Raw genomic sequence first — 15,809 nt, 5'->3', positions numbered from 1 at the left:
ATAGCCTAATGCCCTTCTAAACAAAAAGCTTAGACTGCATTACATCCAAACAGACAGATCTAGGGAGGGGGCTTGGAGAGGGTGGCTTATGACCTGGCTCAGACAGGCATAGACAGGGGAGGAAGCATGTGACATCACAGATAAGGGTGATGTACGTGGGCTGCTACTGGCTACATGAGGCTGACAAGTCTGTACGTGCAGTTGATTTCAATAGCAGCTCCCCAAGTCAAGGGCAGGGAGAGGGCAGAACCAAAACAGTAGGAAGAGCCATTTCAGTGTGACTATGCTAAGTTTGTGAAGTGAAAAACCTATTGTGGCTTACCCACAGGGTTTTTATGAACCCCTCTCATCACTAAATATTAGTGTGTTACTGGTGGCAGGTGCTAGCCATAGCCTCTCGGTGCCGTCTACGGGGCTGAGCTAATGCCTCAACCATGGTGGACTGCTTCCCCAACTGCAGCTGGCTGCTGGTTGGCATGATCAAGGTAAGTCTCCTAGTTGTGACAGGGGCCTGATGCAACCAAAGCCAGGTTCAGAATGTGGGATAAGGTTGGATCAGGGCCAGGAGCCATTAGCAAGCACTGTGTCTGACACAACGGGCAGAACATGACATTTTCAAAAGGCGTAGAAGGACTTGAACGGAGCTGTAGTGAAGAGTGCTAGGCAGCTGTTTCATTCAAGGCCCTCTGATAACAACCCCCTGTCCAGATTGGCTACTGCAAACAGGGGACTGCAAGGCAACACGAATACAAATCACTTCTTCGATAGCCTACACTGAGCTAAGCAAAAACTAGTGCAATGGCTTTCTCTTATTCATTTCTCAGCTGATCAAGCCTCTTGTGGTTTAATGTGTGCTGCCGGAAAGAATTTTAATGTACTGCTATGCATTTAGATTAATGTGCATTCTCACAAAAAACCATATGACAGTATGGTTAATAAGCAGAAAACACTTAAGCTATCAGGAGGAGGCAGTGGTATGAATGGACAAAGATCTAGCTAATGGTCCTAGCCATATCATTTACCATACAGCCCTCAGCCAGAAGGAGGATCAGAGTGGCTCCAAACGCAGGGAAGAAGGGGCACTTTCATTACTTAGGAGATAACATCCTGAGAAGACTTTCTAAGGGATGACTCTCTGCTTTCAACCCAAACTGTGAGTAAGCAAACAACAAGCACACCAATTATGTGACTGAGAAATGAAAACTGAGGGATATTTAATTCTCTTTCTCCCACTTCCTCTGCCTCAATCTAACTACTAAACAAAGCCTATGAGCAATGTAACTAACTCATGAAAGCACCAGGCACTGAACCTCAACAGAAGCTGCGCCTATTTGATCTCAGTCTTCTCATTTTGATTTGTAAAAATAGCGTCAATGTGACTCACAATTCAATTAGAAATCCCCAAAAACAAGTCATTTAGAATACTAGTGTGAAACCATCTGGCAATGAGTGGTACTTGATCTTAACAATCAGTCACAGATTCAAGTGGATTATACTCTGCTGGTCCACCTATTGCATACTGACCATTGCAATCACCAAAAACAACAAGCCTTTACATCTGTGACTGTGGCTCAGTCCCATTAAAAACCCATCACACACACACACACACACGCACACACGCACGTGCACACACACACACACACACACACACACACACACACACTAGTGCCACGCTACGCTTACTGCGCACAAAACCCATTGCTATAATTGGTTCCACTGCACCCTTTACCCACACTGGATGGGCCAACAAGCAAATGCAAACAACTCTGCAGAAACTGGAAGAGAACCAAACTCTAGTCATGTCTCACCGACAATCAAGCATGGCAAATTATTTCCAAACATGGGTAAGAAGTAAAAACATGACTGTTTCAACCAGACTAGGAAGGAGAAAAAAAGCACTAAAATAGAGATGAGGTGAAAACAAAACACTGTTCAGTGCCCCAATGGGATGCTTAAGGTGATGACTGCATGACTGTAGGCTGATGGCACACCTCCAGATGACAACACACACTTCACTAACCCCACACAAACACTCAGAAAGGTGCAGTTGTGCAGCAGATGTATTGTTTCATGGAAACCTCACTGAAAGCCACAACCATGTCATTACCCCTCGCCAGAAAAGAAAAGGAACCCCAGAACTAGCTATTCTGAGACTTGCGGGAGAGTTTAGGGTGTTTGTGTGAGTGTTTGACAATGAGAATAAGATAAACAGAAAGCAAGGAAGCAAGCAAAAGCATTACATGTGAATGTGTATTGAGGTGTGACTGAATCTAATGTGTGCAGAGGTGATATTGTGCCAGAAAGGCTCAGTTCTAGTTTGAGCGAGTGCCGTGGAGATGTTTATCATACCAGAACGAGGAACATGTCTGGACTAGGATGACACTGAAAGAAAATGCTACCCAGCCCCTAAGGCCCTCTGAAAACACACTGTCCTAACCCTTCAACAGAACACACTCAAAGACTGACTTGAACACACAATATTTAAAAGGAAGGAGGAGTTTTAAGCTACTCATTACTACAGGCTAAATAAAGACAACTCTCACAAATGAGGCTGGAGGGCAGAAGGGAGACTTATTTATCAGGAAAAAAATGTGACTTATAAGCAAAAAGTACAGATTTATCACCATCTGCACACAATAGCCACTCAAAATCAGTCTTAATTGTTTTTACTGTGACATGACTGCAGATAAAGGAAAACTATAATTGATATTCTGAACTGATGTTTGTTAATTAAAGTCCTGATTATTCTGCTAAACAGACTTTGACAACCAGAGGCACGGCACTGCCCTTTAGAAAAGGCACTTGCACAGCGAACTGAATTCCTCCGAGGCCTCAGTTTTTGGCAGCGTTGCTGTCCAGGGATCAGGACATCCAATGATACGTAAACAAACAATAATAGGAGAATAGCTTGCATATGAGGCAATCCCCAAGTAAGCATTTTCATTTGTTTTCTCCAATAAATGTCAAGCTTTATTAATTGATTGTGCCTGGGAGGGACAGAGGGAGAGCAGTGTATGGACCGTTGTGATTTCACTCCGCTTTGCTATCAGGGGAAATTGATGGCAAAAATTTCTACCAACAGATATACCAACTGACAGAAAAAAAAGAAACTCCTGACAAACTGTGTGGCAACAAAACTAGGCTGCAAAAAGATCCAACTCCTCTATGCTCTGTAATTACTATAGCATATCTTTGGGGTAGGGGGTTTGTGGAAGAGAGAGGCTGGACACTGAACAAAAGGGGACCTTGGCTTACAGAGAACCGGGTCTGGGCATGTAGGGAAGGCGGTTTAGGACAGCACGCTTAATGGAAGTGACAGTCAGCAGATATGCGCCCTCCATCCACAATCACTACTGCTGCCTGTTCCTCTGGCGGGCCCAGAAAAGAAAGGAGAAAAAAGAAAAACACCCTCTTCCCCATCTACTGATTACATACAATACATTCTAACATACCGAGAGAGGAAGGGGAGGTGAGGGGTGGAGTGGGGAGTGAATAGACAGGGAGTGCTGCCAGGCCCTACTTTTAGATAGCGTGGTTATCAGTGAGAAAAGGAGAGAGAGAAACAAAGAGGAAGTTTACTGGCGTTGTTTTATCTGGAAGGGCATTAAACTGAGAGGCACACAGGGGACGAAACAGGGAGAGCAAAAAGAAAGACTATCCAGAGGAAAGGGAGAAACTGTCCAAAGTCAGGCAACCTTCAGATGTGTCCCGTCTTTGTCTCAAACACATACTTTGCCCTTGGCTGAAAGTCATCCTGGTTCATGGTCACTGGCTTTGATAGGAGTCTGGGCCAGGGAACGAGTTACTAACGAGCCAGAAAGCAGTGCGACAGGCTATTGGTGCAGCTTGATATGCAGTGAGAGAGGCTGTCTCTGGGATGGAAACTGAATGTGGCCTTTGATAAAACACTCAAAGAGGGATAAAAACTGAACTGGAAACGGGCAGCCCATTAAGCTGAGATAAAAAGTAAGGAAGACACAGCAGTCCAGATGATGGAACTAGGGGTAAATCCATGCCTCTGTGTGCTGTCCTTGACCCGGTCAGATGATGCTGAGGCTTGTGGTGAAAAGGAGTTCTCGGCACACAGTCCCAGGTGTGGGCTGGCCAGGGATGAGAAGCACAGCATTGAAGGGACCCCACTATGGCAGCTGCCCCTGCCAAACACAGCACTCAGGCAGTTCGTAGAAGCCCACTAATCAGAAGACTTAGCCGCTGACCTCTCCACAGGCTCTATACCTTTTAATGAGATCCATCCCTTTGATTCGTCTAGCTGCCTGGAGAGAAAGACAGATCATGCATAAGCTGAGACACACGCACACATCAACTGCCAACTGTACACGGCCACTTATACATAGACACACTGCTGTGGATACAAAGACACAAGAGATGTACATAGCTGAAATAATGAATGCTCTGTAATCCACAATGGCCAAAGGCTCTCATGCGTGTACACACATGCACAGGGGAAGTGGATACACAAGGATGGACTAGAACAGGCACTGCCTGAGAACTAACTAAAGCCAGCTAATCAGCACACAAGGACACACTGAACCAAACACACACAAACTGAGGCCAAGTCAAGGACACAACACCCACCTTGTTAAGAGAAGACCGAGGGAGGTGCAGGTGAGATTGGATCCAGACATGCTTGCTCACAGATAGAATTGAATTATTGATCAGCCAACAGATTGTGTTATGAGGAATTCATGGATCCATGCCTGGGCTGTCCAGCTCCCTTAGGCTGAAAGACAGACTGCATGTGGACTCACTATACTTGTATAAATTTGTGTGTCTATGTGTACACGTGTATTGGGGAAGCCTTGGAGAAGTAGGCTGCAGTGGTTGAAGTCTGAATTATTTTCTATGGGTGGAGTGGGCAGTGTGAGCTTGCACTTAGACAAGACATAGCAAACAGTGAATCGATCAAGCTAGCTGGGGTGATGCATACAGAAGGAAGGCCTCACCCTTGCTGCGCTGAGAGGGCTTTAACTGCTCACACACTGAGTGGCTTTTTCATTGGCACTCTGGCTACAACACAATCCTCAGCTCTTAATACCACCAATAGAAAGAGAGGAAATGGGATTTTTATTTGTCTGAGCTCCAGGGGTGGTCGTCTGTTGCTGCTAATATTGCACTGAAGTATAGGGCCCCACTTAGTCTGGATTCTGCTGCCAACATCAGCAACAGCCAACATGAGGGGATTGCCACAAGACAAAGGTTGGCCTGTTCTGTCATGATGCTCTGGCACCTGAAAGCTTTACACAACACCATTTCAACTTCATCACTGTCTCAATGGTGTTTCACAAATTCCAGAAGTAGACAGACATTTTTGTATGTTATCACACAGCAATTGTAATATTAGCCACAACTGCAGTGTAATGGTAACTTTTGCATGTATTTATTTTCATGAAAACAAGTGTACTACCTTATGTCTGGTGTACATAATTTGCAGAATGAGGACTGTCCCGCAAGTTTGAAGCAAACTTTTGAAAAGTTAGAAAAAAGAAAAATGTGCGGTACCATAAATTGGCTTGGAGCAAATAAACTAGGCTGTGTTTTGTCATCAAAAGTTGAACATGTAGGATATAATACACACAGTCCAAATGAACAAAGTAGAGCCTGACTGATTAACTATAGCGTATCACTGATTAATCAACATCAGTCAATATGTAACCGATGTATTAACAGTCACAGACCGCTACCCCCCCCCCCCCATTGGCCCATTTAAATACAGAGATGTACCTCATATTATATTTTCGCTATTCTGTGGATGATATTTGCCCAATCTGAGTGGCGTAGTGTGTGCAGAAGGGGTTCATGGGTGTGTGAGATAAATCTGGTGCCATTTCTCTAGTAGTAGTAGAAGAAGCAAAGTTATTGAATTTTAAATATGTAGAAATTTTCTGATTAGCACTTTGCAGACAGTTCCTAAACTAGGGCTCACTAACTGGCTCCACTTTCAAAGCAATGCCATCTACTGATCGTTAAGGACCGTTTGTTTGGATGAAAACAGGGTGGTAGTAGCCTCTCTGTGTTACCAAAGCTGCATAGAGCTGTCATTTGTGTCTCAATGATTATAGACCAATGATCTATTGAGCCCTGAAATGCAAATCTGTGAATCGCTTTCCAACTTAACCATGGTGAGTGTTTTCATTCTTCACACAGTCTACATGTATTCGTTCGGTTCACCTCTGTATTGTGTTGAAAGCCCTGAACCCAAACGGTTCACACCCTACTTTTCAGTAACCCGTCGCTCAAGTTTTCAGTCACATTTTCTTCTGAGGGAACATTCATTACCTCCCGCTGCAGCTCAAACATTAGCGTGTGTGCTGCGGCTGCTCTGACACCTGTCCTGTGTGCATCAACCTAACCTGACGTAGCTCTAGCATGATTGGTTCAGTGCGACGCTACTTAATTATGATTGGCTGCTCTTATGTCTGTTAAACAAAAAATAGAAAAATGAATTCTATTGAAATTGTATCAAGCATGTCTCATACTGCTATTGAGAAAAAGTTATATTGCGATATATATCGTAATCATTTTATCGCCCAGCCCTAGTCACTACTTATAAAATACAGACTCAAATCTTTTCCCAAAAGTCTGCTTTCCCCAGCATAAAAACAACCACATCTACAACCCGTGGTTTGCCACAGGTCACATACTAGTCTAATATAAGATGATTATACAGCGTTTTAAAGTTGTGTAAATTATCTTTGTAAAAATAACCAAAGATGCAACTGTTAAGTCACATGTCCGCCATTATCTAATATAAGACTATTACATCCTGTGTATATCGATGTTCTTATTTCATATATCAGCCAATATATTGGATATTAGCTTTTTCAGCCCCCAATATCGGTATCAGCCCCAAAAATCCCACATCGGTCAGGCTCTAGAACAGAGTAGAAGTAGTAGAGCATTCTGTTGCTCTTCTCCATCTGAAATAGCCGTCATGTCTTTTTCACACAGAAGACACCAAGAAATATTGTGGACTCATCATTCATCTACACAATCTGTTGTACTACCAAACATGTTTTCACACCATTGGAATATCTTGGAAGATGACAGAAATCCTTTTAAGTCAGCTGATTAATCATGCGAGTCAAATGTTCATTGCTTCCCTTGTAAAACACTTTTCTCCTTTTCCAAGTAAGGCAAATGCAGCCTTACTTAAGAAAAAAATCAAATACTCAAAGTTTTTTTTTCTTCACCAATATTACTGTTCAAGTAAACATTTTCGAATGTAACATTTCAAAATGTGCACTAAATATTAGGGCCAAACCCAAATGTTCGACCATTCAAAGACCTGTTTGGCAGATTAGAATGTAGTTGTAAATTCTAATAATGAAATCTTTTTTTTTTTTTTTAATTGTTTTGTGGAGAAATATAGCACAATCCTGTAGAACTCACCACTAGACAATTTTTGTTAAGCTGCTTTTTAAACTGAAAAAGAGTGCTGCATCCTGTCACACACAACCTATCTGTCAATATGGGAGTGTCCCCTTCAGCCCACTAGCTGAGTATTACTATGACTTGGCTAGCAGGAATACGAAGGGGCTTCAGAAAGTTTGTGGAGAAAGGGTAGTTGGGGAAAAAACAGTTTAAGTTATGACCTTTACTTTTCAATATGCTCCATCTAGGTCAATACACTTATGCTAGCATTGATACCCGCCTTGAAGTCCATCTGTGTAAAACTGAGGACCATGTGATTTAAGACATGTCAACGCTATGTTCTTTTTCCACAAACTTTTTGAAGACCCCTCATCTTTTGGTCTATTCTGTGTTCTGCCTTATTATCTTTACCTTTCACTTTTTCATGTTATGTATTATTTAAATGTATGTCAGGTTAGGGCTGAGCACTATAACAAATTAATCAAAGTTTTGCTTTCTGAAACTGATAAAAAAAAAATTAGAGTTAAATTGCAAAGTCTGATTATAGCCCTGTAGAACCAACTGTCTTGCTTAACAGAATTTCACCATACAACCTGTTTGCTTCCTGTAGTAGGCTATATTAATTGTGGATGTGTTTCTCCTGTCATATACAGCATATAATTTTACTAAAAAAAAAAAGGTTTGAGTCGAGCTTTGTCTTCACTTGATGCAGCCACAAAACAATAGATTAAAATTATAAATCCCCCTCATCTGCCCACATTACCAAGCTCTATGTTGGATTGTTGAGGCCGTGATCAAAGATAGAAGTGTGAATAGTGCCTGTCATATGCATCACTCTCTTAGTAGGGCATACGCTGTGTTAAAACCCTCAAATTTTTAATCACCACAAAGCTTCCAATATTGGCTGTCAACAACTGGCAATGGACCAGAGCCCTCAAAAGTCATCTGGGCCAGTCCTATTAAATATGTTTGTGGAAATACACCCAATATTCCATTTCTATTCTCACAGTGGGGATATTGCACTTGGCCGTAGAGTAATTCTGATAATATTACCAAGAATTGTTTTAACATAGTAAAATCCATCTGTAGTCAGGTCATGTTGCTCTGTGTCTGAGCTATGTAGCATCACATCATCTTACTGATAAGATTAAAAGACTGACATAGATTTATGGTTATGCACTAGAGCCAAAAGGCATATATTGATATTTTCTGGACAAAGACACACAGATGCTGCAGGTGTAAAGTGGTCTGTAAATGAAACATATATTTACAGCTTAAAAGCATTTCCAGTGTAGTAAGAAAACACTTGAACATGCAGGGTGTTTAATAATCCTTCTGGTTTTTCTATAATTAAGTATCTTGTTCATAACTTATGTAACAAACAGATGTGTGGTTTTAGCATGCTGCTTGAGGAAGAAAATATTTTGTTTTCAAGTCTGAAGGTGGAGAGACACATAAAGACCCAATGGGAGCAAGATGTGGGTTCTTTTTTTTTTTTTTTCCTTCATTAGCCAAAGAAGAGACTGGTTCCATATGACTAATTCAACAACATAGCAGAAGAATGTATGATGACATCCCGATAGCAGACACAAACAGAGACTGGAAGTGAAACAGAACAGGACCTGGTTAAAAATAAAGGCTCCTGCTAAAGGGAGAAGGCGAGACATGTCAGTGGGAGTGTACTGTAGATCACAACTGGAAAGACTGCAGAGAGATCCTAATGGAGGTCTGGAGTGCTGGATAAATAGCTACTTTTTCCTGGTCATTGAGGAGAGCAAGGGTCCACCAATAAACAAGCAGCGGCACAATGACATAGCTTCTTACACCCCACTTTGCTTCTGTTTGTTACTCGAATACTGAGCACCTCTCCTCCATGTTCGACTGAAAAAAGGAGGCGCAAAAAAAAGGAAAATTTATACTGGTGAGACTGATACAGAGATCCAATTTGGCAGTGAGTTTCTATAAACATTGTAGCTGCTCTTTTTTTTTTTTTCCTGAGAGCGCACTAGCAAGCAGCATTAGGTTGTTTGCTGTGTGGAGAGGAAAGAGAAAAGGTCCTGGTAATAAGGTTCTCTAACCCCAAGAAGCAGATCTACTCTAGCTAATGACTGTAATTAAAGAGCGTGGCTCCGTGGAGGGATCAATGATGTGGGATCAGTGAGACAGGACGTAGAATAGACGTAGCTTACGCAGGAGGAAACAACCACAGAGCCCAGTTTAAAACTTACAAGTGGGTGGCTGAGTGGTAGGCTAGCATGTGTTACGAGGGCTTGTAAATATTTAGGCATTCTTACAGAGGCATGTGGCTGAGACTCTGATGTCATTTTTCCTAGGTCTATCATTTGCTTTAGTTAGAGACTGAAAACCAAGTGTGGAGAAACTGTAAACACTGAGCTGTGAAAAGGGGAACTCTGGGAAACAGTGTGTCACAGGGCATAATAAACCATGCACGAAATCCACATTATCCGCACGACTATCATATGACTGGGGGGAGAGATTGCAGATATCATGTCTACTTGATTTGCAGACGCAGGCATAAAACATCTACAAACTTCCTTTTTTCGCTGAAGAAGGTGAGGAGGAAACCAAAACTGGGCAGCTTTGAGTCTGGCCAGATGAGTCAGTGAGGAATAATGCATGTCATCACGGCAGCGTGAATAGGAGAGTGAGGCTGGGGGGCAAGCACAGACACCCAAGACATAGAGCTATGATGACACCTCCACAGATCTGCATTTCAGACGACAGCTTCAAGCCCCAGGCAAGTTTGAAACACCAGGATTAATATCCACGTAGACTACACACACAGAGTGGGAGAAGACAAAGAATTTTTTTTAAAGACTCAAAAGGAAAAAGAAAAAAGTTATGAAGCGCAAAAGAGCAGATAAAGAGAGTCTGTTCTGCTGATGGAGTGAAATGGAAATGTGTGTACAGAGATGGAGGCTTTAACGTAAACAGGAAGTTATAAACACAAAGGCAGGAGTTAGTCACACAGCAGCACACGGGTCATAACTGGCTCATGAGGTTTAGCTAAATTTCCAGTATATCACCATAAAACAAAACAGGTACACCACGCTACAGGCTCATCTCCAGTTGTCCACAATTATTCAACTCAACAAGGTCATGACCAAAGGTAAAGGCCTGACTCATGCTTACTCCCTACAAAACACAGCATGACCAAGTTCAGTTACAAATTGCAGTTTTGTTGTTTTTTTTTTTTTTTACTGTTTTTTCTCACAGTTGCCATTTACTTCAATTTTACTAGTTTGCTTCCAAATGGTATTTGTATATTTATAATCTACTCATTTATTTCCCTGCTGAGTCCTCCTTTTAAGTTGAACGGCTGATTTCCCCATAGACAGCAATAAAAATTTCATTGTTCTTTCCTGTTGCCTAAGAAAATCTCAGCTCAGACAGTATATCACAAATTTTAGTGACTGGTAGTCACTAGGAAATGTCAGTCACTAAGGTTAAAGCAGTATCTTTGGCAGTATTATTACTGCTTCCTAGACTACCGCCGCAGTAAAATGGTCTGTCAGTTTACAGATGAGACGCAACAGAGCCAATGGCATTTAACTAGATTCTCAGTAACTTTTACAATTGCTGTATGAACAGATTTTAATAGGTCCCTCTTGGATCATAGGCTACTGAAAGGCCACACTACCCACCTCATTTAACAGAAACAAGGACATGATACCGACGAAAAATGATACCATTTTCATAATGCCATTTCATTACAAAATTGTAATAAAGGCAGACAGCCTTGTCGATATATTGTATTATTCCAAAGAGATAAAAAAAAAGATTGTGGATTTAGATCTGGACAGTATAAGGAAGAAGAGGCCTATCTGCTATACATTTTAATTAAATTCACTTTGCCATTATATTGATATTTTAAGATATAAGGCCAGTAGTAGCTGTGTGATAAAGAAGACGTTTGAGGCCAGGTGCCACAAGCTTCACAATGACAAGCTCAGGTACGTACAACAACTCATCTCTCCGCCTTGAAACCTTTCAGGACTTCAGATTTTGATTGAAACAGACAACCAAGAGACAGACACCCAAACTCTTGCAGAGCTGCCATCCCCATGTCCACTTCCAGCTGCCAGCAGATTTCAGCAGATGCCAGAGATAATAAGGACAGCATATGTTTCCTCAAAATCTAATATAGCTATTTTGGAGCTCATTCTGCCAAATGATTTTATGTCATTTCTTGTATGTAAATGTAATTCTTCATTATTCTGTGTTCTGAAATATCAATGGTGAAATTCAAATACCCCAAAATGAATATCTTTATTGAAAACTAAGTAAACATCAGATTAAATAAAGTGCTAGTGCAACACACCTGCTATATTTTCACAGAATACAGGATTTTAAACAACTTAAAACTGTAAATCAGGGGACTCTAGCAGGCAAAAACCTGGCAGGTCATCTGAAACAGGCTTGTTTTCAATAAATAAAAAAGTATGAATACATTAACAAAACATCCAGCCCTGGCTGTATGGAAATCCTAGATGTTAACGTAATGAGTTCACCAATTTTTCAATTTGTTTTTCCACATAAAATGAGATTGTGTATATATTTTAAAAAACACCATATTTTAAACATGAGGATCACGCACTCTGGAAGTGAGTTACTTCCTTGATCCATGAGGTGCTTCATTCATCTTTTCTATAAAGTTACATCCACACAGACTATCCCTCTATGTCTCCCTCAGTTTGCCACATTATCTTCCCACTTCGCTCTCTCAGGTTGGTGTGACCTTCATCTCCAGCTGCTGCCAGTGCACTGACCCTTCATGCATCTGTCACCCACCCATCCTGGCTGGGGCTCTCATTCAGTACTTCATAATTAATCGCCCAGTATGCATGCAAAAAAAAAGGGGGAAAGCGGAAGACTGATTCTCAAACGGCAACCACCATATTAACATAAACCAGCTGGATGTCATATTAGCTGTAAAGCAGAGGTGATAATTAAAAATGATCTTGGCGAGAGTAAATTGGTCAGTTTGAGGATTAACTGTGAAATGACTCACATGGATAAAAATGAATTGTACCCTCTGGTGCCTTATCAAGGATTAAATGGCACTCAACACAGAGCAACTCTCAGTCACGAATAAAAAGTGTGGTGAAAATGCATTACAGGTGGAATAAGTGGTTCGCGCAATTTCCATTATTTCTCAGCTTATGTAAGTACGAGTCCATTTCAAACCCAAATCTGACTGACAAAGATGTATCTGTAAACTGCCAAATCCTGTAGAGGCACACGCAATTTACACAGAAATGAAGCACCAGCCCATCTTGGCTGTGACTTGGATTTTCATCATACAGCAAGAGAGCTGGACTAAACATCGTCCGTCACATTGGGCTGATTCAAACAGACACCAACTTCCCCCTGAAGTGTTTAAATGTTAGTGCATTTAGATAGCACTCCTCGCCAGGCTCAATTACCAAACCACAAAATAAATTAGCTCCCTGCTCTCTTTTCTACTGCCAATACAAGCCTTGAAAAGAAAGCATCTGCCTGAGATTTCCCAAGATATGAATGAAGGTGACCCCTGACTCTCTTCACTGCTGATGAGTTTTCAGATACGTGTCTGTTTGTGCTTTCAGTGGGTGTGAACTTTAGCCAGTGCCCCGAGTAGGTGGGCTGCTTGACGTGGCCTTGGTGAGCAGGTAACATCAGAGGCTCCTGTGATACTATACATCTGTGTCAGCCTGTCAGTTCACCTGCCATGGGAGGTGTGTGATGAGATGTCTATATTGTATTTCCATCACTGGTGTTCAGTCCTCAGCTATGCAACCTCAAGGCTGTCAACAGTCTACACTGCTGTTTTCCCAGTACGCCTTCTGAAAAGATATTCACGTCATGTTTTTCAAACAGAACCCACTTCTCTAAAGCTTGTATTGAGTTAAGTTTCTCCCTCTCTTCTCCTCGCTCTTTTTTCTAATATTAAGTTGGCTTAATTCTCGTGCAGCACATCTTGCCCACACCCTCTCAACTGAGCAATTACGGCTTCTCCCTTCCGTCATGAATCATTTATCTATTTCAGTAGTGTTAGCATGTTTATAATATTCATTATGTTCTCTTACGCCATATGCTGAACACAGGAATTGTGGGGAATAACCAAGCAGGTAAAAGTAAGAGCAAAAGGAAAGTTGCGCAAGTGTGAGTAAACCAGCATGAGGTAGTACTGGTGTGGACAAAAAAGTCAGGTGCATTGGGTTGAGTGCACGGTGTGGTCAGCACAGTCAAGAGATGAAAGACAGTGTGGGTTGAAAAAGTGTCAAGGTTGTTTCATAAGTAAAACTACACCCCCGCAGAGCTGAACTTCACTCTAATGTTTTGGGGTGAAGTGCCTGACTTAGTAGCCTGCAGACAGACCTGCTGGAACCCTGAACAGCAACAAATGTCAAGCTACATGAAATAAAGTGCAGTGGTAGGGCATGTAATGTGATGTCAAACTGCCGCCGAACCCATCTCTTGGCCTGCCACTAAGGGAATAAGTCTGAGAATTAGCATGATCACACCTCCAAGGTCTGTCACTTATCCGTTTTGTTATCTCTGATCATAAGAGAGGGGAAGTGTGTGGAGTGGCAACGGCTTCAGGAGTTTAGTGTGTGAGGTACAAACAAGACAACATAAAAATACAGACTGCTGAGGGGGTATAGAGAGGGAAGCTACCAAGGGGAGAGTTTAAGACAAGGCCACGACGTCCAAGGGCAAGGGTGGTAGCTGTAAAACCCAGCGGAGATAAGATCAGAAATCCACCTCAGCATGACGTCCCTTCATCATAGGATAATCCTCAGACATGAAAAGGCAAGCCTATCTCAAATCTGAAGGAAATCTCTATTCCCCAGATTCTTCAGCCGTCTAATGCCACACTGACACGCCCTTCACGCATCTGCCCACACTCTCCTGAATGCTGTGTGTACGTTAGATAAGGACAAGGTACGGGGTATTGCATATGGTTTGTTCTCATGTTGACCACACCTATTTTATGACCAACAAGTTTACAAATTCCAGGCTATTTTCAGTGGAAAGGTTGGTCAAACATTGCATGACAGTTTGCTTTCAAAGTGAAAGTAGAGTATCAGCTCTGATAAATATTTAGATTACATCCTGTTTTTGCTGATTTTTGTAGCAACACGGAATAGGAGATTAATTTGTACTTCAAATTCGAGTACTGAGCCTGATATATATACATTCTTGGTGTATTAGTTAGTTTAGTCCTGTTTAGTGCAGTTTCTATTTGTAGGCTGCAGACAGGAGGCATGGGATTGCTTGTTGCTTGTGGGGATTATGGTTTTATTTTCAAAATGAAAATGACAGAAGTCAGTAATCCAATGCAAAGGAAACAAAAGAGACCGGGTTTGGGTTCAAATTCATTTGACCTCAAAAATATTGCAACATTTGCTAAAATGTAGCATGTGGTTCCAGGAGCAACATAGTTTTAAATGATATGAGGAAAAACTGTGCAACAGTAAAAAGGACAGGAGGAACTTCATTTCAACCAAAACATGTAGCCTAAAAGCTTAACTGCAAACAATAATTCAGCTCCTCACTTTCTCATTTGGTCAGAGACTATTTTACTGGATCCAGAAATACGCAGAGTGGATGATACCACAGAGTTTCATTTTCAGAGCCGGCAGACTATTATGCAAAAAAAAAGTAAGAGGAAGAAAAGTGATAGAAATGCATTCTGTGTTTGTTATTTTTTCTGTTTCCCTTGTAATACAGAGTGTGAGCTTGCATTCAGCTTTTGGGATTGTTTTGCAGAAACCTGAAACACTAACCTGACCTGAATGAGAAATGTCTCCTATTCACTTGCCCAGAAAAGAGCATCTATGATGAAGAAGTGTGGTACGCTTGTCTTTTTCACCCTTGCGGGGAGCAGGAGAAAACATTTATCACCACTCTCCTTTGCACAGATAAGGTGTCTCTATTTATTCAGAGTGGAAAAGATAAACTCTGAATGAAACATTGTGGGGCAGAGAGTGAGAGGAAGAAGCAAGAGGGGTAGAGGAGAGAAGGGAAGGACAAGGAAGTAGCCTGGTTTTCAATTGCTTGTGTGTGTCCATGTGAGCAGATGGTGCCTATTGGAAAACCATCCTTGCTCAGTCAGGAGACTAGAGGCTGATCCCCATCTCCATCCCCCCTCCAGCTACAACTACAACCAGCAGCGACAGTGGCAGTCTATCCTGTCTCTACGGGCCTTTTGCCTGGACTAATCCATTCCCACTATGAGACAGTTTGTATAATGTTATTTAATGGCACTAATCCCCAGGAGATGGAGCGTCCTATGTACAGTACGTCTGTGCACATGGGGCGGAAGATGGCAGGGCTGTGGATAAAAGGACGATTTAGAAAGACAAGGCAGTACAGTGGTCTGTTGAGGGCCGCGCCAGGGACTGAGAGAT

The 15,809-nt window shown here is 41.9% G+C and overlaps 1 protein-coding gene across 5 annotated transcripts in view; it reads right to left on the bottom strand.

Moving 5' to 3' along the window:
- plxnb2b (plexin b2b) overlaps positions 1-15,809 on the bottom strand; it is a 117,587-nt gene that overhangs the window by 100,449 nt on the left and 1,329 nt on the right. The gene's annotated exons all lie outside the window — the stretch shown is intronic.

This window comes from Sphaeramia orbicularis, chromosome 6, assembly GCF_902148855.1.
Source record: "Sphaeramia orbicularis chromosome 6, fSphaOr1.1, whole genome shotgun sequence".
Taxonomy (NCBI): Eukaryota; Metazoa; Chordata; class Actinopteri; order Kurtiformes; family Apogonidae; genus Sphaeramia; species Sphaeramia orbicularis.
Note: the sequence above shows the minus strand (reverse complement) of the source record. Positions and strands in the feature narration are given on the sequence as shown.